Source organism: Gopherus flavomarginatus, chromosome 8 (assembly GCF_025201925.1).
Source record: "Gopherus flavomarginatus isolate rGopFla2 chromosome 8, rGopFla2.mat.asm, whole genome shotgun sequence".
NCBI lineage: Eukaryota > Metazoa > Chordata > Testudines > Testudinidae > Gopherus > Gopherus flavomarginatus.
The window spans coordinates 39799252-39820455 of NC_066624.1; the positions used below are offsets into that span (position 1 = coordinate 39799252).

General features: G+C 50.0%; 1 protein-coding gene across 3 annotated transcripts in view; it reads right to left on the bottom strand.

Annotated features, from left to right (window-relative positions):
* FRMPD3 (FERM and PDZ domain containing 3) overlaps positions 1–19314 on the bottom strand; it is a 157055-nt gene extending 137741 nt beyond the window's left edge. For 2 of the 3 annotated variants that reach the window (XM_050965756.1, XM_050965757.1), the window contains exon 1: positions 17509–17593. The gene's annotated coding sequence lies outside the window, so the exon portion shown is untranslated. Of the gene's footprint in view, positions 1–17508; positions 17594–19085 lie in introns of those variants that run through there. The other variant, XM_050965758.1, reaches the window with a different exon arrangement.
* Positions 19315–21204: the final 1890 nt, after the last annotated feature.

Here is a 21204-nt window from a genome sequence, read left to right on the forward strand (position 1 = left end):
CTTGGCACCACTGTAATATAACTGTTCCACACCCCCACCTGTAATAGCTGCATTTGTTCAATTGAAACCTGGCGGTGCAGCCCAGAGCTTGGGCTAATGCCAGAGAAGTAGAAAGTGCAATTCAAAGATAAAGAAGTGGAAATGACTGGACCTCTTCCACCTTTCAAGCTGAATGAGCTGCATTAAGTCACCAGAGAGCCTCAATGGGGACTGTTCTTTTGGCTTTGTAGAGTCCTTTCACTGCTACCAGCTGTTATTAACCCCGGTTCAGATCTCATTTAACTGCCCCGTGTGCTTGCTGCTGAGCACGCCTTTGTAAAAGTCTCTTTGAGAGATGCTGCAGTATGCAGTAATATCCTTCCTCGCCACTGAGAGTTTTCAAACGGCCTTAAAATTAATTCAAAATGAGACAGTCTGAGTCCAAAGGAGCACTGGGGCTTTGTGAGTTCTGCAATCACCGGGGCTCGGAACAGGAAGGAACACGTACCCATAGTCCTGCAAGGCACCCAGCATACTCTGGGCCAGATAATCCTCTGGTGTAAGTGGGTGCAAGTCCACTGACTTCCACAGATGCCTTCTTACACAGAGTTGCGTTTAGCCCTAAGCTGGTGTTTTGAGTCTCCTGGCTGTGTTAATGGATCTCTAGATGTGCTCAGGTCAGAGCTGCAGAGTCCTGAGCACCCACAGCTTCTAGGACTTTCAACTGGAATTTGGGTGTTCATCACAGCTGAAAAATCAGCTCCCTGAGCTCCAAGATCATGCCCCCTCCCTGGTGCCAGCTCACAGCAAGGGCCCCAAGCACACGTTTGGATGTGGAAGTCTCACTTGTTCCCAGGTTGCCCTGGTCAGTGAGCCCCATGGCTCTCTCTCTCTCAGGAATTCCTCCGGATCACTCACATGGTGTTGACACATGGTATGCTGTCCCTATGGCACTGAGCCTGATGTTTGGGGATGGAAGGAGACAGCTTTTCCATGCGCTCCCCAGGAATTTTGTTTCAGCTAATTCCTTTGGTTTATGGAGGATGGGTGGGGCAAAGTGCCTATTATTGGCTATTTGGAGCCCAGAGCCTCTCTTCCCTTAGGTGGCACCTCCCACGTCCTAGTAAAATCACGTCTGTCCCATGGAAAGCTGGATGAGGCTCCCTCCACCTGGCTGATTGTCCAAACATTTAAAGTAGACTGAGGGTACGTCTTCACAGCAATCGATTGCTCGGGGATCGATATATCGCGTCTCATCTAGACGCGATATATCGATCCCCGAACGCGCTTATATCGATTCCGTAACTCCACCAACCCAAATGGAGTTGCGGAATCGACAGGGGGAGCCACGGATATCGATCCCGCGCCATTAGGACAGTGAGTAATTCGATCTTAGATACTTCGACTTCAGTTACGTTATTCACGTGGCTGAAGTTGCGTATCTAAGATCGATTTTCCTCCATAGCGTAGACCAGCCCTGAAAGACACTCACAGCCTCAGGGGTGCAAGAGACCAGACCCAGGGAATTACACTCAGACCTACACTCACCACAGGGATGAGTTCATTGAATACCATGACAGATTCCATCCTCCTCCGTGTTCCTGGCCAAGGCTCCGACACAGCTGAAGCACAATCAGCCCCAGCAGGATCCATTCTAGGCTGGTGTGACAGGAGACCTGCTGCCTGTTGCAAGAAGGCATGGGGAACTGTTAGTTAAAGTGCTAGGGAGCTGCCCAAGCAGCTGAGAAGTGTTGAGAAAGCCAATGGCTCTTTACATTAATGCTGAGCACTAGTCCTCAGTTAGGCTCTTGGCTCTCCAAAGCAGTTATGCTGATTGATCTGGGGGGCAGGGAGTGTTTACGTGAGAAGCAGGGACACTGCACACCACGTACAGCACATCACAGCCTTGTGAGCTTGCATCCCGCTAGTGGATCACAATTGTTGTGGGGAGTGACAATGATCTACCCCTCCAGGCCTAACATGCCTTCTGCGAGGTGTCTAAGTCACTCAGCTCCCGGGAGGATCTGCTCCCTAGATATGAAGCATTGCCTAGTGCAGGGGTAGGCAACCTATGGCACGTGTGCTGAAGGTGGCACATGAGCTGATTTTCAGTGGCATTCACACTGCCCGGGTCCTGGCCACCGGTCCGGGGCGATCTGCATTTTAGTTTAATTTTAAATGAAGCTTCTTAAACATTTTAAAACCTTATTTACTTTACATACAACAATAGTTTAGTTATATATTATAGACTTATAGAAAGAGACCTTCTAAAAACATTAAAATGTATTACCAGCACGCGAAACTTTAAATTAGAGTGAATAAATGAAGACTCGGTACAGCACATCTGAAAGGTTGCTGATCCCTGGTCTAGGGCTTAAAGCACCCACCTAGGAGTTGGCAAAGGTGGGGTCTATTCCTGGCTCTGTGGTCTTGGGTAAGTCTGCCTCACCCTACCTTCTGCCAATGGGGAAAACTCTGCTCACCTCCCTTTGGCAGCAGCTTGGTGATCAACAGATCTCATAGTGCTCTACAGTATTGCACTTCCCCTCCACTATTCACACTCAGCAAGATGCTCCTGTCTGTGAATGAGAACAGGGTATTGCCTCTCTGTACTGTGCTATCTTCACAACCTGCATCCTCTCCGGGGTGGGTACGGGTTTGACACTCTAAAGAAGCTCCTTATCCCTCAAAACTCCCCTGCAATAACCACCCAGTAAACACGCTGCAGCCCGTACTTTTTGCTGCCCCAAGCAGCAGCCAGCTCTCACAGTATGGTGCAGTCAGCCCTGCCTCTGTGGTGCCTAATTTGGACACTGAGATGGCCCTAGGATTTTTGCTGCCTTTATGCAAATTGTAAACTCCTCTCCATGGATTTGCCACTTGGATTTGGTAGCGTGAGAGCCAGACTAACACGGCTACCCCTCTGATACTTGGTAGCATACATGTGACTGGAGAATGCCAAGTTGAAAGAGGGACAAATCAGACTGTGTGTCTCCCGTCTGCCATCTTCCCCAGCAAGAGCCGACCCTGACACCATCAGCCCATAAGTTTCATACAAGGGTATGTCTTAACAGACTGAACACGGGCCGGAGAGCCAGGGACGCCTGGGTTCTAATCTGACCATTTCTGCTGATTTTCTGTACAAACTTGGGTCACTCTCATTCAACCTCCCTGGGCCTCAGCTTCCCTATCTGTAAAATGGGGATAATGGTACCTAACTCCCCGTGCCAGGAGAGGGAGGTTTGTAAAGTTAATGAACGGTGGCTGGACAGTGACAGTGCCTTAACGGGGTGGTCTCCTGCATTTTAATGGAAGGCCTTCTCTCTGAACAACAGGCTGATGAAGACTGTGTCAGGGACTCTGTCAAGCTGTTTAGTCAGTATATAGTTATTCAGTGCACTTCATAGGGTGGTCTCTCCATCTCTATTTCCCCTTCACCCAGGCCCCTCCAATAACTCCCTCAGTCTCCACTGACCTTCCCAGAGCATCCTTTAACCAGCCCTTCACACCTTCTCCTCCGGCTGGCAACAGAGTTGATCAAAACACAGAACTCAACAGTCCCAAACCCACACAGAGTTTTTCAGCTCACTGCCCCTCCTCTAACCCTCGCTTGCAGCTTTTACCTTGCTAGGGCTTTGGAAGAGCCAAACTTGCTCCTTCCCTCAGTCACAGCTCCATACGCTCTCCTCCTGCCTCTGATCTACCCCCTTCTCCAGAGCCTTTTCATACTGGAGTTACCCGATTCCCCCCAGTGGGGTTCATCTCGCAATCAGGGCTGGCTTAGGCCAGGCTCTCCAAGCCCTGGGCAAGCCAGCCTGTTACACACAGGGACAGCTGTCAATGCTGATGTGCCATCCCCTCCTGCAGGAAGCCCCATTGTCTCCCATCTGTCCCACTTCCCCACACTCATGCCCAGAGCTCCACTCCTCCATGTTGCCCCCAGAGCCAGCTGTCTTTGTCTCCTGTGCTGCTCTAAAGGGTGGTGCTCTAAAGGGAGGAAGGGCACTGAACAGGAGAGAAGAGGATGAGGGAATCCATCTCTGCGCCCCCTTTCCCTTAATGCTTCCTGGGAGGGTTCACCCTTCTGGGAATCCCAGTCTGATGGACCTGGATCCCCTCTACAAACCACAGGGAATTGGCCAAAGGAAGAAGCTGGAGAGCAGGGCTCATAACCCCACTCTTGTGGCACTTCAGCAGCAAGCCTCATGCCTTCCCACCACAACAAAGGGGGTGGAAAGGGGGAGAGTTGAAACACAACCTGTTAGACACATAGAACTTGCAGCTTTGCTACAGAGGCAGCTTCTTCCTGTGGTAGGATGGATCTTCCAGAGGATGGAGCTGGGCATTTCCCTTCTTTGGCGATGATCAACTAGGTTATGGTGAAGAAGGGCAGTCCCCGGGTTGAGACTTGAATGGACTATCGAAGGCATGTCCCAACCTGAAACCATGTCTGTGAAAAGTTGGTAGGTCCTGAAGACCTCAAGGGAGGCAAAAAAAAGTACAATTGTTAAGGTCAAACTCAAGCATTCCTTCTGCAAATGTTAGTAAAGATTTTCTGAAAAAGCTTACATGAAAAATTCAATCAGCCTCTGATGATTTATTGGGCCAAATTTGGAGACTGAATTCAATCATTAAAATGTAAGATTTCAGTTGTGCTTTACACGCATTTCTCAATGCAGCCTTCACTGTGCGGTTGTTTACAGACACATCCATAATGCTTTATGAATAATAAGGTATTTCTTCCAATTTATGGCTTACTGTAAAATGCTGCTGCAATTTGAGAGGCATGGATGACAAAAAGCATAACCTGTTGTAGGAACAACTCTGTAAGTGTATTTAGCCCTTTGCTGGGATTTCTAGGTACACTTTGTTTTTTATATATATAAACTTATGCTGGGGAGCATAAGTCTTGTAAAACCAAACAGCACTGTACATCTGTTTCCAGCCTAGCATTGCAAGTGTCCCATTATCGAATGGCTCATTCCCATTTCATCTGTGTGAGCCCACCCATCACAAGCACTTCTCGTGTGATGTTCCTGGATCCTGCAGTCATATCTGGCTCCTATACAACATCCTTGGTGCTGCAGAAGAGTGGCTCTCAATCTTTCCAGACTACTGTATCCCTTCCAGGAGTCTGATTTGCCTTGTGAACCCCAAGTTTCACATCACTTAAAAACTCCTTGCTTAAAAAAATCACATATAAAAATACTAAAAAGTGTCACAGCACATTAGTACTGAAAAATTGCTGACTTTCTCATTTTTACCATAGAATTATAAATCCGTTGGATTTATATAAATCCATATTTATATAAATATTGTACTTTCAGTGTATAGAACAGTACAAATGAGTCATTATCTGTGTGAAATGTTAGTTTGTACTGACTTCGCTAGGGCTTTTTACGTAGCCTGTTGTAAAACTAGACAAAAGCTAGATGAGCTGATGTACTCCTGGGAGACCTCTGCATACCCCCAGGGGTATGTGTGGCCCTGGCTGAGAACTACTGCTGGAAAATACACAAAATAAAGAAGGAAGGCGTCTGCCCTAATCTTTTCTCTGTTTATCTATCCATCCGTCATATTCCTAAGGCCCTGTGCAAGGTCAGCCCTGAGATGCAATGCCTCGACTTAATGTTGTTGAGAAGGCATTCCTCCTGTTTGATCATATAGAATGGTGACAAATGGCATAAACACCAGCCAGGCTGGCTGGCGTGAGCATTTGACACAGTCCTCCCAAAGCTGTCCTTAACAAAATGCTACAGTGCAGGAATCAAGCAGAGAAATAGACCCCGTCCACGTAGTCGACGTTAAACTTGCACAGCTCTCTGAGAGTCGGAGCTCCTAATACAGAGACTCTTGCGGACACGGTAGAAGAGCAGCTGACGCAGTCAGGAAGGGAAACAGAATAGTAGGACAAATTGATCAACCGGTTCTGCAGAGCAGTGATCAAGGTGAATAAAGGTAATATGCACTTCGAGAGCTAGGTCTGGACAGCAACTTAACATGCAGAACCTGCACTAAAAAGGGAACAGCTTAGCTACTAGGAAACAGATACCCACACAGCTTGGCTTGGGTGGAACATGCATTCACAGAGGAATTCCACCATGGTGGGGATGGGATGTCAGGAGAAAGATAACACGGTGCTCTGCCCCTGGAAGGGCCAGAGGGGCTGGAGCCAGACGGCCCCGTACAATTATCAGACCCAACTGAGAAGGCGTCAGGCGATCCCTATAAAGGACAGAGAGAGCTCATTCCAGCTGTAGGCACTGAAGCGAGGGATTACGGGGAAGGATGTGTCATCCTGGAGCTGGAAGGTGGGATTCCCAACTGGAGAAGACGGATCCAAGTTAGTTTGAACTGAGTTAGAGTGCTAAAGACAGCGTGTAACCCCCACCATGACACTACCGGTGGGAGGGGCTCAGCCACCCCAAGTAGACCCTGTCGGAGGTACATATTCGGGCTGCTAGTGCCTCCCTCTGCTATGCCTACACTGCTAATTCCAGCAATCAGAGCTAGCACAGCTGGAAATCACACCTCCAGCTCTAGTTTAATAGTACCTGGAAGGGGACCAGATCTCCGAGCTCTGGGCAGTGGAACTGCCGGGCTCTGCTGATTTGCCTATGTATCATGAAAGAGTTGAAGCGTGTGACTACACTGGAGCTGGGACTCACAGCTGGAGGGGGTACACCCAGGCTAGCTCTGATCCAGTTAGCAAGCTAAAAATAGAAGCGTAGCCACGGCAGGAGGAGAGGTGGGAGAGGCTAGGTACACCCAGTATGATTCCATCCAAGACCAGAGGTGCATGCTCAGGGCTGCTAATCCCTCCCGCCCCAGGCACCGCTGTAGCCTCACTTCTGTTTTCAGTGCGCTAATTCCAACAGACTGAGCATGGAGCTGTCTCCTCAAGCTGGAAATTACACCTCCAGTTCTCATGCAGACACCCTCCCATGTATGATATTAGTCCTCCCTCCGTCCTGATGTGCCCAGGGAATTATCAGTGCCTACGGAGCCTGGTGGCCTCAGACAGTGCTAGGCAAGAATGACTAAGTGCAGATCAATGTATCTAACTCAAATCAAGGCAAGGAAATCTCTATGGGGAACTCACATTTGCCAGGTACCTTGCTAAGAGGACAACATTACTGTCAATCAGCAAGGTCTGTTAGAATGGGAAATGATGGATCTTTGCTCCTCTCAGCAAAACAGAGTTAAACAGTCAGACAAAATGTCCCTAGTGCTGGGATGAAAACCAGCAGAGATTCGTTTAGAGAGAGATCAGAGAGGGCCAAATGAAATATTTAATTGAGGAATCCTGAAACGAAGGATTCTGAACAGAGTAGGATGTGCCAATGCTGGTAGAATGAACCTTACATTATCCTCCCTAATGTTTCTCTGCTACAGAATGTTTTTTTCATGCAGTTGAATTAGAAATCTGACTGATATGAATATGTAACAACACTTGCTTTATTAATAGCATCTGCATTATCAGTTAGCTCCCTGCTATTGGCAGGGGATCTGGGAAAATGTGTGGCTTGAATGCTAGAGAGAAATGAATCCATAAAAGTAGTAGCAGTGAGTTCATTTCATTTCTTTTCCTGGCGTCCTGGCTGGGATAACAGAAATACAATGGTCACTCATAGATTGCAAAAGTGCTTTCTGTCCATCTGCAGCAGGCTTTGGAACTGCCTCAACCTTTGAACAGTGCAAGCATGCCACATAACCATCTGGAAGCAGATTCACAGCAAGTCCCATAAAGGGAATGGGGGACACACCCCTCCTTGAGGAAAAGCTTTTTATACAGGTTTAACATCCACAAATTGAAGCCCTGTGAGATGGCAACATTAGGCAGCACTACGCACATCTTGGTGACACGGGATGTAAACTTCCTTTTGTGTTTTGTCTTCTTCATTCCTCCTCCCTCCTAGCACCCTGGCCGTGAACAAAGATGAGATGACAAAGGAGATTGGACTGGACATGTTTCTTGTGTGTTATTTTAGCTGTAAATTATGCTAGCTTTATAAAAATACAACATTATTTTGTTAACGTCAAGTAGGTAAGGGTGGACTGGACGATCACTACTTCTGGAAGATACTGTCTGGAGTAACACATAGAGACCCTGTCCAAGCCAGGCACAGAATCTAGGCCCCGAGTCCCAGTCCAGTGTCCCATCCACTAGGCAACACTGCCCTGCCAAAGCCTCTCTTCTGATAGTCTAACTCCCCTAACTGGACAAAGGTCAGCTATCCAGGCTGATTTCATTAGCTTTATCAGCACTGATCACACAGTGCTACTGATCCATTTGTGAGACCATACAGGCTAGGGAGGAGACTGTCCTTGGGAAGACTTACGGGGGTGGTGATTGTGGTTACCTGCTAAGCCATCCCAGGAGCCCTCTCATGCCAAGCCATCCCAGGGTCCCATTCATGCCAGTGTTGCAGGGTTCCATTCTGCCACGCTTCCTGTTCAACATATAGGTGAAGCATTGGATGAAACTGAGAGACCTTTGGCTGCAATGCATTCAGTATGTGGACGTCACCTCTGGGCTATGTCTCCTTTTCCAGGTGGTGCAGTCTCCTTGCTTTCCCAGCGCCTGACCGGGCAGTTATGTGAAGGTCAGAAAGCTGCTCAAACTCAGCACGAAGAAGACAGAGGGGATGTGGGTTGCAAAGGGGGAAATCATTCGAGGAACGGAGAAAGATCCTGAAAACTCCAGGTATAGATGCAAGTTCCCCTTGCAAAGATGGACACAAACAAAGGGCACATCGGAAGCCCTGCCCACTCTTGGATTCCCAGGTAGCAGCAGTTGCTCAGGGCTTTTTAATCCATCTGTGGCAAGCTAAAAGGTTTCCTTGAGGATGCAGCCCTCACCACAATCAACTGCACTTTTGTCACTTTCAGGCTGGCCTGCTGCAGTGATGCCATTATGGGCTGGGTGAAACTTTGTTCTGGGCTGAGTTAAAAAGCCATTGGAAGTGGGTGTGAATGCACCTACCAATTCACATAACTGCCAGGGTGAGCTCATGAGAAGTCCCCCTACTGAAGACGAAAAGGGGTTGTGAATCCACCCAGGAGTTTCGACAGATTGGGAGAGAGGCTTTGCTGAATACTGTTTGTGTTTTGCGTGTGTGTGAAAGAAGGCATTGCACACTGAAACTGAGAACAGACAGAACACAGAGAGAGGCAGAAAGCCCAGCAATAGCCTGTGAGCACAGTGCGAGCCTGGGACAAACTAGAGAGAGAGCTTTAAGCGGTAGCTGGCTAAAAGGGCTTAGATCTGGAAAAAAATAAATTGCTCCTTTGGTTCTTGGCTCCTCCTGTATTTGGAGAAGCAGGACTTGGTACATTCCTCTACATAAACAAGACTGCATTAAAAAAATTCCACACTATCAATTTCTACCTCCAACTGGAACGTCCCCAAGGCTCCAAACTTTGACTAGCTTCTTGGGTAAAAAAGGGGCAACAACATATTTGGGGCTACTTGTGAAGACCAAAGCGTCCCACCGGCTTCAATCTGCTATAGCTACTGGATTGGTATGGGAACATTAAACTGCCCAGCACAATTCCAGGTGCTGATGCTCATATATGAAGATCAACTTGGTTTGGGAGCTGGCTGCCTTCAGCACTGCCTCTCTCCCTGTGTATCATTACACTGGCCTCACAGTGGCTAAAGCACTTTTGCTGATAATCCCTAGATGGGGGCTGGGGAAACAGTATTTTTAGTGGAGAGTCCCTAGATCCAGAACCCAAGTTTAGTGCCTTTTTGAGTGCAAGAAACACCTCCTTCATCAGACACTGGGTTGTCTATAGACTGCCACAGGTGTACGTATGAGTGATTGAGCCAGAACTGTTGGACTATCAAGAGTAAGGGATTATCTCTATGTGATGTTGCATACAATCTGGATAATATGCCCAGCCGCTACTGAGATGGGAACATTATAAACACACTCAGACAAATCATATCATTAGCTGAGAAGAGTAAACTGGTGCCTGACTCCACGCATGCATGATTCCACCTCTAGGGTGAGGCAGGACTTGCTGGAGGTTGCTCTGTAACTGTGGGCATTGCACTGCTCCTGGGGGTTGAAGAAAGTTACTGGAGCAGAAACTGCCTTAAAGATTGGGGTCTTCTGTCTACATTAACTGGCTTGTACCATGAAATCTCAAGGTAGGGCGTGCAACTAACTCGCACTCCGGGGCTTTTGGTAATTTCCCTCTGCTATTCATGGAGAATTCATTATTCAATGACAGACCTGCTGCGCTAGCTACCAGATGTGCAATTTAAGGGAGCAGGGACTTGCAGTTTCAGGCTAGTCATACTGCAGGGACTTAAGGGACAACGGGGCAAAGCTGAACTCAAGTGAAGCCCCCCACATTTCCCCTCCAAAGCTGCCCATGCCTCTGCATTGGACAGGATGCCACGTGCCCATCTCTCCCTACTTTAAACTAAAAGAGGGTAACGTCTCATTCAGACCCCAGCCAACCCCTTTTTTTCCTATACACAGTGGCAGAAGGTGTGGTGTTATGAAGTGCACACCACAGCAAAAAGCAGTGCCTTTCAGTGCAATGCAGGGTGAGGGCAGTTCGGGGCCACACAGGGCAATGCAGTGTAATTACAGTGTAATGAGGCACAGTATAGCACACACCAGCCTTGGAGATTGCAGCACAGCTCGGGAGAGAGCAGTTCAAGTGTCAGACAGTGCAGTATAAAAAGAGGTGCAGCAGAGGATGCAGACCAGTACATTGCACAAACGCTGCTGTGCAGCAAGAGCAAATTATAATGCAGAGCAGTGCGAGGCAAGTTGTGCTGCAGAGACAGGTATTACCATGCGGTGGGGATGGAACACAGTACAACACGGTGCAGTACACATAACACATTCAGAGTGAAAAGTCTGGTAAAGCAGAACCTTGGCTTGGTTTTTAATCCTATCCTGAGCACCACCCTACTGTGGCTAGGCTTCACTGACCCAGAGCCTTTCCCGAGAAAGAGGTTTCAAGCTCAGCACTGCTTCACATCAGGCCTGGTGGCACTGTCTAAAGGTATGGGGATAGCTCAGCCTCCAGCACTATTCAAGTTCTTGGCCTCTCTGCCGATACTACGCCAGTTGTCATAATGGTTTGAGATGCAGACCCCATCCCATGGGAACTGGACTGAGGTCACCAAACTCCTTTTCCAGAGGCCACTGAACTACCTGTTAGGAAATGTGAGCTCTCAGGCAGGAACCCCCAAAAGATTTACATGGTGGTGACCTCAAAGAGACCATTTACAGAGGAGCAGGAACGGAAATACCAGTTATCTGAGAATACACACTCAACCAAGAGCCCCTTGCACCAATACCTCCACAACACCTTCCCTCTCTGGGGCCTCCCCTCGACTGGTATCACTCAAACAACTGCCCTGCTGGAGCAGTCTGGACCTGATATCCCTAAAAACGCCCTGGAACCACTGCAGCAATTGGCCTCAGATGGTGCAACAGATGGATTGGTAGCCCTACTTCCAAGAGAGGGTGGGGAAGGGCAGTGGGAAGCTGGGTACTGCTGGAACAGTCTGACAGTTCCCAGGATTAGCAGAGTTACCAAAATACCCTGAGCACAGACCCCCCTGAGCCTCTGAACAACGGGCCCATTCCTCTCTGGAGAAGTTTTAGTACCAAGAAACCCACCCTGAACATATCAGTATCCTCGGCCTGCACAGACACGTGCAAGGCATACGCAGCTATGAAATGGACGCCTTTCACTTATATGCATTCATTTATTTTAGTTTCTAAGGACTCTCCCCATGTGCAAAGACAGCTGCCGTTTTGTTCACAGAGTTGGTGCGCCTTGTTAGAACGCACATACACAGCTGTCTCTCGTGGGGACTTCAACTTGGTTCTTTCTTGGTTGTTTTCCTTAATCTACAAGAAGAGCCATTTCAGACCACTATGACACCTTGCTCTTTTCATGGAGAAATACCATCATGAGCACCCTACACAGTAACATCAGCTCAGTCTCCCTTGCTTTCAGCCTGGCAAAGCCTCACATTTCTCCCTGCCTCTTTAGCTGATGGGCATCATGGCCACCCTGTGGGAATATATGGAGAGTGAGGAGGGCAGCGCAGGGCTCCTTCGATGTGTCAACCACAAGGTCTGCTCAGAAAGATCAAAGTGACGGCTAATAAAGGTTCCTTCATCCCACTTGAGATGCTCATCCCACATGTTAACATACTCCCAGCCTTGCTGTCAACTTTCCAGATGAAGGCTCTTTGCCAGGCCAGCTGCTCCTCTAGGGGGCACTGACGGCAGCAGCAGGATTTGCAGTAGGACACCCACAATTCATTAACCGGCCCAACCAGCGCTGTGGACAAACATTTCCATAGCGAGCTAAGAAGGTGCTCTGCCTATATCGCCGACCCACTCCCCTCCATCTCTCCCCACTAGCACGGTGAGCTTATCCGAAGGTGTGAGCATGAGGGTGCAAGAGAGGCTAACACAGCAGGCTGCAGGTGGCTCCCGTATAAGCAGCAATCTGAATGCTGACAGCCAAGCAGTAATCAGGCCCTGTTAAGGTGCCGCCTGGAGAAGGCCCAGTGCACAAGGAAGGAAAGGCCAAATTTGGCCACGGTGCCACACACAGAGACCACCGCTCTCACTCAAAGAGGGAGTGCTGGCTCTGGCGGGCTGATACCCCCTGGGCACCAGATGTGGTTCCCCAGCTGCAGGGGGATAGGTCAGGCACAACAAGTTCTGTGCCTTTAACGGCACAGGGCTCACCAGCTTGTCAGCATGCGTACATATCTATCAATATGAAACCAGGCTTCCGAGGCAATCAATAACGCTGTTTAAGTGATAAATCTCACTATTGACTGGCTGCGGAAGCCAGCTTTTGATTAATTTAAAAGAGTGAGCGAGAACGCCAAAGAGCTCAGAGTGTTTTTAACGTCATTGGGCATTAATCCACCCCGCTCGAGATATGCTGTGAAGAGCGGATGTAGACGGACAGGAGCTTCTGTTTCCAAAGCTGGTCGGAACAGCTGGTGGAGATGGCTCCACACAAAGCCCTGCAAGACACCAGTGCCCAGAGACTCCCATTCCCCAGCCTACCAAGGCACTCAAAGTCCTTGGACTGCCCTGCCCTGGTGCACACCGCAGGAACTCCTCCCATCAGGAGCCAGGATGAAGGACAAAGAGAGAGGAAGGAAGTGGGGCAAGTACAGAGCAGATGGGGAAGCAGAAATGCAGCCATGCTGGTGTGTGCAACACAGCCACCACCGATGTAAATAAGCCTGGATCCAGCAGAACGACACCAATCTACACCAATTGAGGATCTGGCCCTTTATGTGTGTGAAATCCCTGAAGAATTCTTATTTGCTTAGACCTGAGCCTTTGTACTGCAGCTGGAATTGATGCTCAAGGGCATGCCAAGCTGTCATAAACAGATAGCTAAGGGTTAATGTCTCTTTCACCTGAAGCACCTGACCAGAGGGCCAATCAGGAAACCGGATTTTTTCAACTTTGGGTGGAGGGAAGTTAGTGTCTGAGTCTTTTGTCTGTCTGCCTGCTTTCTCTGAGCTTTGGAGAAGCAGCTTCTACTTTCTAGTCTTCTGTTTCTAAGTGTAAGGACAAAGAGATCAGATAGTAAGTTATATGGTTTCTTTTCTTTGGTATTTGCATGAATATAAGTGCTGGAGTGCTTTAATTTGTATTCTTTTTGAATAAGGCTGTTTATTCAATATTCTTTTAAGCAATTGACCCTGTATTGTATCATCTTAATACAGAGAGACCATTTGTATGTATTTTTTCTTTCTTTTTATATAAAGCTTTCTTTTAAGACCTGTTGGAGTTTTTCTTTACTTCAGGGAAATTGAGTCTGTACTCACCAGGGAATTGGTGGGAGGAAGAAATCGGGGAGATCTGTGTGTTGGATTTGCTAGCCTGATTTTGCATTCCCTCTGGGGGAATAGGAAAGTACTATTTGTTTCCAGGATTGGGAACAGAGAGGGGGAGTCACTCTGTGTAGTTTCACAGAGCTTGTGTCTGTGTATCTCTCCAGGAGCACCTGGAGGGGGGAAGGGAAAAAGGATTATTTCCCTTTGTTGTGAGACTCAAGGGATTTGGGTCTTGGGGTCCCCAGGGAAGGTTTTTCAGAGGGACCAGAGTGCCCCAAAACACTCTAATTTTTTGGGTGGTGGCAGCAAGTACCAGGTCCAAGCTGGTAACTAAGCTTGGAGGTTTTCATGCTAACCCCCATATTTTGGACGCTAAGGTCCAAATCTGGGACTAAGGTTATGACACAAGCCGCCAAATCTTTTTGGTTTCCACTGCAATTTAGGGCTGGCAAAAGCAGCTGGCTAACTGACACGCTGTGGAGACCGAATTCCCCTGTCCTCAGAACAGCTTCCCCCACACTGCCCTACCACGTGCTGTGACCCTGGCCTAGAGGAGCCACCTCTGGGATGAGAAGGGGGCAGCCAGTCCCCGTTAGCTCTCACATGCTCTACTCAGGCTGCCAATAAGGGCGCCAATTATGCCGCTTGGTCTTGTGACAGGGACACCCATACACTAAGAACCTGACTGATGCCAACACCACTTTGCATGCACATTGCCAAAGAGCTGATGGTCACACCTCTTCACCACCCTTGACCTGAACTGGATTTGAATGGATGGCTTAGAGGTGTGAAGGATCACGGTAGGTCAGCTCTCCTTCTCTGCCTCCCATCTCCCAAACCCCACAGCATTTGTTAAATGGAACTTGGGCAGTAGCAACTGTAACAGTTAGAGGACTGACTGTCTCCCCTTCAGGTGGTGAAGAGGGAGTGGATGACTGTGCACAGTACAGCCAGACTATAGCTCCAATCCGTAACTGGACTACAAATGTGAAGAGCCTTCCCTCAGCTCCCAGACTTCTGGTGAGGCAACGATACAACACCCAGTGATGAGGAGCTCCCAGACCTGAGTGCTAGTCTCAGTTCTGTCATGATCGGATGTGTCACCTTCTAGCTGTAAGTTCTTTTCTGGCCCCCAGTGCCACAGTACCAAATACCGCACAATCTGTAGTGTACTGATCCTCATGAGAAGACACGGCAGCACTATATCTCTATTTTACAGATGCAGAAACTGAGGCACAGGAAGATCATGAGTCTTGTCCATGGTCAGACACAGTCCATGGCAGAACAGAGAATTGAATCCAGGTCTCCCAAGTCCCAAGCGAGGGTTCTGACCACCTCCTCATCCCTTTAAATCCCTCCTTAAGCATCATCTCTTCAGACGACCCCAACTCCCTTCTCTTCCTCAATAATCCACACCCCAGCCTTGCCAAGTCTACTGCTCTGTGCCTTGTCTCATTCAGCCTGTCAGTTCCTCGGGGCAGGGAACAAGTCTCATGCATTTCTGGGAGCACTGTGTATATTTATGCATTCGAAGAAGTGAGCTGTAGCCACGAAAACTTATGCTGAAATAAATTTGTTAGTCTCTAAGGTGCCACAAGTACTCCTGTTCTTTCTGTGTATATTTATGGCATTGTATAAATGCTTTATAACAACAGCGTAATCTTGCTGTGTGAGAGCTGGCTTTAACTACAGCTAACTCCCAGGGGGTGGTTGTGAGGCAAGGTTAACTAACGCTTCCACTGAAAGCCAGGAGAGTTTTCCACTGATTTCACGGGGAGCAGCAGCAGGACAGGTGTTTGCAAAGCTCCATGTAAGCACTAGGAGAGCTCTATTCCTCAACAGCCGGGGGTGAACGAAAAGCAAATGTGGAAAGCATTCCCTTGATCTTGATGCTCCTTTCATTTGCGACTGATTCTGGTGTTAATCTCTCAGGAACCTGGCAGCAAACCCACCAAGCATGCTCCATGCATCCATCATAGCCAGAAGGGCTCCTGAGATTGATCCAGAAGGCCTGCCATGGGTACCGGATAAGATAAGGCACCACTCGTATCTGCCTTATCTTTAAATTCCATTCCGCTCTGAGATTTCTCACAGCAGCGGATTTGACCCTTTTGCTTCTATGCATTATTCAAAAGGCCCAGCCTGGAACCAGCCTGGCGCATACATGAAGAAGTTTATCAGCGCCACAGATGTCTGAGTTAGTACAAAATGTTATCAACAGAGACAGAAAAGTCTCTTTCTCACCTGAGCCCAGCTCAGCCTCTTCCATTGCTAATTCAGAAGGTGGCACTCTTCTTCCCCAGCCATTTATCTCTGTCAAGAACCTGCCACCTGCCAGAGCCAGAGATAATCACTAAGCCCTACACTTCCGCTCTGAAGCACAGCAGCTTACAGCCTGGCTTGAGCCAGACTCAGGCTCTAGGCCTTCATCATTTCCCTCCTCACTCTTCCTTTGCTTCTGTTCAGGATGCACAGGAAGTTGGGCTGAATGTGAGAGCTCTTGCTGGAAACTGAAACTGATGGAGAAGAGGCCTAACTTATTAGTATTATCATTACTTTTCTTATCAGCTGTGAGAGCCCATTACTTTGCCCTCACCTTAGTATTCCCCATTCCTTCGTTAGTGGAAGTGCCTCTGGTGTTTGTGTTTGAGTCTTCCCTGCATGTCCCCCTTGCACAGCTCCCTTTCAATTCACTGTACTTTCTGAACACTTAGACAAACAACGGTCAGTCTGCCCTTGAAGAAATGGCTGAGTTGGTACCAGCGCCCTGACTAGGAGGCGCTGTCTGCCTGTTAGTCAGGTTCCCAATCTTGGGGACTCTGCTGGGTTGCCAATATGCAGTGGTCATAGAGCACTATCATTCACACTCAACTGGGACATTTTCTTTTTGATATGACATCCCAATGTCCCATTGGATTATTCCCAAGAGCGCCACAGGGGGCTACACCAAAGGTTCTGCCGGCTTAGAACACGGCAGCATCTGCACCTGATGTCCAAAAGCACTGAGCACCCAATAATTCATATTCAAGTCGATAGGAGACACTGAGCGCTCAGCACTTTTGCAAATCAGGGCACTTATTTAGCTCCTCAACACTGCACACAGGAGCATAATGTCAGGCACCCAGTTTTGAATATTTTGTCTCTAATGTGGATAAGGCTTCAGTGATCAGAACCCTCTTTTATTGCCATGTCTCAGCACGTTTAGCTAGCCTGGTGGTGAAAATGAGTCAAAGTGATACAGCCTAATCGACACCAGGGGTCTCAATAGTAGCAACACAAAGATCGCATCAATGAGGGAACAGAGGTAACTCGCTGCTGAGACTATTAAAACCATAACTACAAAGAGGAGTAATGCAGGGCCAGCCACTGATCTAATTCCTGTGATTGACACAATCTTTGGTTTTATTCATTAGATCCATTGTCTTTTCAAAAAACAATTACTCCTCTAACCCAAGCTTGGGAGACCAGTGAGGGATCCCAGGGCTGAACAAACAGAGAATGAATTTCCACTCACCCTGGGGAAGGGGACGTTGTCAAATGGGCAGTCTGCAGAAAGCAACAGGAAACCATCTCTCCCAGCACTGGCTGAATCAAACTCGAGACATGCAGGAGAGACAGTATGCAAAATCCAAATGCAATGCCTCAGGATAGCACTTATGCAAGGATCTTACTTCCAGAACAACTAAGCTGCAGTCTCTGCAGTGCAATAAACAACTTCCCAATCAAAGATCCTACTCCCTGAGCATCAAACAGCCCTCTCTCAAGCACACCAATCCTCCTGAGAATCAAACATTGGTCTTTCCAGAGCTAAAGGAACTGCCAAGCAAAGCTACAGTTCCCTGGGAATCTACACTCAGAAGAAGGCTTTAAGCCATCTCCATAGAAACTGAGCTACCATGGTTGCAGCGCAGTAGGTTTCACAAGATGGTCCCTTGGTTATAAATTGCCACCCCCCGCCTTTCAGTGCACAATGCTGGCACAGCAGAAGCCAAGGGCCACTGACCAGAGTATTAAATGCACCAGCACTTTACTCTTGCTGCATGAATGCTCCCAAACCCAAACATTTCAGTTCAAAAGTAGGGAACACTTTCAAAGACAAGCACTGGCCAGTAATGAACAAGCTTGCGGGGCCCACCTTGGTGTGCCATTTTGCAGAGGAGCAGCAGCTGCAGGAGTTAAAAGTGACACCTATTTTCCTAGAGAGAGATGAAAATTCGGAGACCATCTGTGTGCATGCACACGTGGGGTCTCAGCATGTAGGCACAGGAATGCACACACATTTTTGAGAAGTGTGTGCACATCCCAGCATCAGATGCAATTTGGAGCTGTCAGCATGCATGTATAGGGATGTGCATACATTTATGGTGTGTGCATATGTATCCATTTCCAAGTTGCTCTGGTGGGGCCCCAGCCTACGTGCTTGCACACCCCACTAGGAGCACACTTCTATTTCAGGGACAGTGGTTTTGGGGGGTCACTGTGTGTAGGAGCACACATTCACTTCAGGGTGTGGCTTTGGAACACATCGCACCCTCTCTGCTCCAGCCAATGGGCAGATACACAGTGCACTCCAGGCACAAAGCAACACACATGGGGCCTACCCCCTACACCCCCCAGAAAGGGCCCGGAAGACATATATGTGTATTCTGGGAGCAGGAGTGTATAGGAGTAGGCTGAGCTTTGAGTGTATGTAAAGAGCTGTGTATATGCATAGAGGACTTTCTGCACTTGGTGGGGTGGGAGTGTGCAAGTTGGACAGGGGATGCTGCGGGGGGGGGGTTGTGTGGCAAGGGCTGTGTGTGCATACAAAGGGGGGTGGTGTATGTGGATTGAGAGTACAGGGATATACTGTTTCTGTGTGTGCTTGGGTGTGTTCCTGAAAAGGGACTGTGTAGTCTCTCTCTCTCTCTCTCTCCCTCTCTCACACACACACGATGGTTGTTTGATCATCACAAACCATGACCATTCCTCCTCAGTCCCCCAGGTCTCCACGCAAATACCTGTCCCGCGGGGCGCCCACCCGGCAGCCCCAATGAAAGCCAGGGCAAACGCGCCGAGCGAAGCGCTCTGAACACAGCCGGCAAAGCCGGCAGCACTGCAGGACTCGGGCTGGCCCGTGCTGCAGAACTAGCCTCGGACTCCAAACGAGGGGCTGGGCTGGGCCGAGCCGGACACAGCTGCAGGTCGCCCCCAGTTCCCTCCCCAGACAGACCCGCCGCACAGCTGCCCCGGGAGGCGCGCGTCTTACCTTGGCTGGCGGCTGCCCCCTCGGCGCTTCCTACTCCTCCCGCCTTCCCCGCCAGCAGCGCGGCCGGCCAGGGCTCAGCGCCGGGCAGCAGCAAGGCTGGGCAAGAGGAAGGAGCGGGCTGCCCCGGGAAGTTTCTGCCGGAGCTGCAGGGGGCTGGGAGCGACGCACGCAGGCTCCTGCCGTCTCCATCTCCGCGCTCCGCTCAACCCCCTGGCTGCGGCGTGTCCATGCTGCGGCGCAGGACCAGGCGGCCGGACAGCTCGGAGGGCGCTGATCTCGGGGCAAAGACAGCCGGGAAAAACGCTGCCCGCTAGGGGGTTAGACACGCCCCGCGGCGGCTGCCCCCTCGGCCCCGATCCACAGCGACTCCGCAGCGAGCTCCCCGCCGGCCCCCGACCCGCGCCCCGTGGCTGGAGCCCGGCGCATAGCGCCTGGCCGGGGCACCCGGCGAGCCCCCGGCCCCGACGGGAATCGCAGCAGTAGCAGCAGCGTGGCTGGGAGCGAAGCTGCTCCTCTCCTGAGACCTGCGGCTCCGCTCCGTGACCTTGGCTGGAGGCGCTGTGTCTCCGGAGCCCTCCTGCGCCGTGCGCCCTCCCCCGAGCGCCGCGGAGCCGCCCCTAGGCGGGGAGCCGGGGGCAGCAGGGAGAGCGCGGAGAGGGGAAGGGGCCGCACAGCCAGCGGTGCCGGAGGGGCGCAGAGCGGATACTAAAGAGCTGCAGGGCCAAGCAGAGCTCCAGCAGCAGCCGGCCAGCCCAGATCCGGGACCACGGCTACCCCTTCCCCCGCCACACCTCGGCCCTGCGGAGAAAGGGAAGACGGAGGTTGGGGGGACTCTCCCCAAAGCACAGGGCTCAGCTGGGAGCTGCTGGACAGAAGGCAGGTCCCCATCCGGAGAGGACCCACCTGATGGGGGACTGCATAGTTGAGGTTGGCCTTCTGAGGTCTCTTCCAACCCCGATATTCTATGGTTCTGTGCACACCCAACTGCACCACGTGTCCAACAGGCCATTTCCGATTGCTGGGAGTGTCCTGGCCCAGGGGCTGCTCACAGCCCTGGGTTTCCTGCAATCCTGGGCTTGGGTCTCTGCTGCCACCACCATGGAGCTTTGCACTAGGACATTTCACCACCTGTCACCCTCGCTCTGGTCCTGGTTCCAAGGCCCAGACCTCAGGAGCAGGGTGCGCACTGAAAGATGGCAGGTGCTCTTTGAAGGCCATGGCAGGAAAACCCTGTCAGCGCAGCTCCACTCCGCACTGAAGGAGCAAATTCTTATTTTGTTCATCACAAATAATCCCCATGGATGAACTAATGCAGGTCCCCTTCAGCCAGGTCCTGAGACCTTCTAACTCCCTCCTGCCAGCCCCAAGACTTCCTCTTCCAGCCATCCTCACCTGACTGAACAAACACCCCAAAGTGCCTCCTGGTAATCAAAAAGGGCTTTGCAGAGTCCTCGGATGTGAAACCACATCTCATGTCCAGCACAGGTTTCTCCTCCCACACCCACACACAAAATAAAATTAGCAGAGCACATTACCTAATATTTTCCACACGGCCCCTCGGCCTCTCTGCTCCCTGAGGATGCTACATGCAAGGGGACTGCTTCCAGGTGACCCCCTCTGCTCCTCTCACCCTGCAGGTTTGGCTTGTTTGCCTTTTTCGGTGCCAGCTCCCCAAGAAGCCTGCAGGGCGACCATTTTAACGCTTGCAGTTAGGCAGATGGGCCAATGGTCAACATTTCTTTTCTCATCTCGGGAGAACTGAAAGAGTTAGTCAGTGTCTGTGCTGCACTGATGATATGCGTCAACCCCCCCACCCACGCACACAGCTGCTTGCTCAATGGCAGCATGACCAGGGAACACTGCATGTCATGTTGGCATGGCACATCTTTCCTGTGCTTGTGCATCAAGCCTTGTACAGGGAGTGCCACGTCAGAGTGACTTCCCTGTGCCTATGTGTTTCATGACATCATTGGCAGGGCCCATCACACAGAGATTCCTATCCGGGCATTGCAGTTCTCCGTATTTCATACAACCACCTGGTTAGCATCATTGTTCTTATCTCCACTCTCCATGTATTTCATGGCCACATTGCCAGGGGAGGTGGCAAGGAGCACTGTAC